The sequence below is a fragment of the Nicotiana attenuata genome, unplaced genomic scaffold (genome assembly GCF_001879085.1).
Source record: "Nicotiana attenuata strain UT unplaced genomic scaffold, NIATTr2, whole genome shotgun sequence".
Lineage (NCBI taxonomy): Eukaryota > Viridiplantae > Streptophyta > Magnoliopsida > Solanales > Solanaceae > Nicotiana > Nicotiana attenuata.
In genome coordinates this window covers 302,417-306,024 of record NW_017671318.1, presented here as the reverse complement: position 1 = coordinate 306,024, position 3,608 = coordinate 302,417, and the positions used below count along the sequence as shown (strand labels likewise).

At 42.5% G+C, this 3,608-nt stretch overlaps 1 long non-coding RNA gene across 1 annotated transcript; it reads left to right on the top strand.

The window, feature by feature from the left end:
• The first annotated feature begins 1,834 nt into the window (after positions 1–1,834).
• Positions 1,835–3,608, top strand: LOC109207526. Its single transcript, XR_002065014.1, has 2 exons — positions 1,835–1,877; positions 3,568–3,608. It is a non-coding gene; the product is annotated as an uncharacterized LOC109207526 (long non-coding RNA).

Sequence of the window (3,608 nt, the reverse complement as noted above, 5' to 3'; positions counted from 1 at the left end):
CACTATTCAGATTCTTGAGGACATGCTCCGTGAGTGCGTGATTGAGTTTGGAGGGTCTTGGGATCATTTCTTGCCATTGGCGGAGTTTGCTTATAACAACAGTTATCAGTCCAGCATTCAGATGGCGCCGTATAAGGCTTTATATGGCAGGAGGTGTAGATCTCCGGTGGGTTGGTTTGAGCCGGGTGAGGCCAGGCTATTGGGTACAGAGATGGTTCAGGATGCATTAGAGAAGGTCAAGGTGATTCAGGACAGACTCCGTACAACCCAGTCTAGACAGAAGAGTTACGCGGACAGGAAGGTTCATGATGTTTCATATATGGTTGGTGAGCGGGTTCTGCTTCGGGTCTCGCCTATAAAGGGCATGATGAGGTTTGGAAAGAAAGGGAAGCTGAGCCCGAGGTTTATTGGCCCTTTCGAGATCTTGAGGCGAGTTGGGGAGGTTGCTTATGAGCTCGCCTTACCTCCCAGCTTGGCCGGAGTTCATCCGGTATTTCATGTTTCGATGCTCCGGAGGTATCACGGTGAGCCGTCGCACGTGTTGGATTTCAGTTCAGTCCAGTTGGACAAGGATCTATCCTATGTTGAGGAGCCAGTGGCTATTTTGGACAGGCAGATCAGAAAGTTGAGGTCAAAGAACATAGCTTCAGTAAAGGTTCAGTGGCGGGGTCAGCCGGCTGAGGAGGCGACTTGGGAGACCGAGCAGGATATGCGCAGCCAGTACTCTCATCTTTTCACTTCTTCAGGTATGTTCTCTATGCTCGTTCGAGGACGAACGAATGTTTAACTGTAGGAGGATGTAATGATCCGGCCGGTCGTTTTTGGAATTTCCACCCCGATCCCCCATTAACTGCTTCCCCTAAGTTCATTTCTGCTAGTTTGTTTTTTCGGGACGTTCGGTGTTGAGTTTTGGAAAGTTTTGGGACACTTAGTCCCTAAATGAGAGCTTAAGTGTTGAAAAATGATCTGTAATCGGAACAGTGTGAAGACGACCTCGGAATGGAAATCTGATGGTTCCGTTAGCTCCGTTAGGTGATTTCGGCATTGGGAGCGTGTTCGGAATGTTATTTGGAGGTCCGTAGCTCATATAGGCTTGAAATGCCGAAGTTTGGATTTTTAAAGTTTCCGGTCCGATAGTGAGTTTTTTATTCGAGGGTTGGATTTGAATTCTGGAAGTTGCTGTAGCTCTATCATGTCATTTGGGATGTGTGTGCAAAATTTCAGGTCATTCGGACGAGGTTTGGTTAGGTTTTTGATCGAAAGCGTATTTTGTTAGAATTTGAAGTTCTTAGGCTTGAATCCTTGATTTAATCGGGTTTCCTGTGTTGTTTGAGGTGTTTTGAGGATTGGTGCAAGTTCGAATAAGGTATTAGGTGGTAGTGGTGCTTTTGGTTGAGGCCCCGGGGGCCTCGAGATGATTTCGGGTGGTTAACGGGGAAATTTTTCAAGTTGTTGCAGCTGGTATGTTTTCCCTTCTGGTATGTTCGCTTCTACGGTTTGGGAACCGCAGAAGCGGAGCCGCAGTAGCTTGAAGAAGTTTATCTTTACGTCCCTTTGTTCACTTCTAGTAGTTCCTAATCTTATGTGATAAAGGAAATGGTTAGTGTAAGTGATCCTGTAAAGAACTTACCCTAATGATCTGTCCTTGTTCAAACAGTAATTGATCATGTCTTAGTGAGATGTGTGCCCGCTCTTAGCTCTGTTGTGAAACCAACAGAACATGTGCTTAAACTCCCTCTGCATAATGCAGGTCTGTTAATATATCTAATCTGGTCCAGATTTGGTTTCAACGGCCAAAAGACAATGTTCGGAAGTTGGTATCAGGAGATTTAAACCTTGGCATCATTGGTGTCGACACAATCAGTGAATATTGGCAGGTACGAACTAAGTGTTTCAGCATATTTGTCCATATGAAGCATAAAAAGAGCCAATTATGATCCAAACAACTCAGATTACTTCTTCACAAAGTGGCTCAGTAGCCTTGTAACATCTGGTCCTGCTATTGTCTTCTCTAAACATTCTGATAAATACATAGACCCTATTATCAAAGGTGAGTGAGGTACTCTCCAGTGATGCTGCCCCGTGTTTGCACAAATAGCCTCTTTGCATAGTGATAGCTACTGTCAAGCATATAGCACATTGAGCCTGTATTTGCTGAACTTGTATTGTCATTTGCTTTGTCCAGTTGTCTTGAATTTCCTCCCAGTAGTGCATGCTTTCATTAAATATACCTGTAGATAGTATTTGTATTGTCTAGTACTGTGCGATTCCTATACTTGTACTGTCCTTTTTGCATATTTCTTTTTCTGCTCTTGCTGTATTTTGTGGATGCAATACTTCCTGAGGTAACATAGCATCATATTGCATTGCATCTTCAGCCCAGAATTGTACAGCAAAAAAGGTGCTGCCCGTGAGACCATGCCTGCATATTGTTGCTGCTTTTTGCTTCCATTTCCTGTAGCCTTCATCTGATTCTTGTTGTAGCCTTTGTGCATGAAATCTTAACATGTTTTGGATGTTCACATACTACATAAAGATGGAGTATTGATATTTCCTTCCAAAATTCCTCGTTTTTTCCTTGAACGTGCCCAATCCAGAGCTTCTTTATATTTGTATCCTCTCTATCCGGTTGCCCACATTTTGCAATAGATATGGCCTCCAGCATTGTCGATCGTGTCTCCCCTGCTCCCATTTTTACTTGCCACTCTTACCATTCATGTAGATAGCATGTCAGCAGCCTGGGTGCAAAAGTGTTGCTGATGCCCAGTTTGGTATTGCAATTGTGTGATCCCCGAAAATGCTGTGTTAGAACCAATGATAGAAATCATTTTTGTGTTGTGGATATACCTGGGGGCATCAGTAAATCCCTACAAAAAGCTCCCATTGAAGCTAACAGTAAAGGCTCCTATGATGTTCCATAAGGTTGATTCCATCGTTTCCCAAAATTTCCTGCCAAAGTTAGTATCCAGTACATGTTGCAGTGTTTGTAGTCCTTGCATTGTATGTTGCTGCATTTCCCAGCTCATTAAGTGTATTCTCTCATTATCAATGTAATGTTTTGCTGTTTTGTCTTTGTCTGGCTCTCTGTGTGATTTGTAATAGTCCAAATATACCTTTAACTGAAAAATTCATGTTCTACCATGCTACAGCAGTTGTGCACCTAGGTGAGATTGTCAATTTTGACAATATTTGTGTGAGCGACTCTTTGATGGTTTGTGCCTTGCCCTCATGTGTGTCCCTTCAGGTGACATTGAGTTGTTGATCTGGTTTTCAACCACCTCAAATGCTCCTGAATTTAAATGCCAATAGTATCTGCATATATCATAGAACAGCATAATACTCTTCCTTAATCCTATTCCTATGATTACCATTGTTAAATTGCTCTCCTCTTAGGGCAGATGGTCAAATTTATTCTCAGAACTTCTCCTACTCCTGCTGTGTGTTGTTGTATTCATTGTTGGTTCTCAGAACTTCTTCCCTTTTCATCATATTTCTCAGATTAACCCAAAGGTCTTGTTGTTAATGCTTTGATAACTTATTTTTTATTTAATTTTCTGAATTTGACAGGAATTTGAATAGTCATGAATCAGGAAGGGCACTCAAGTAAA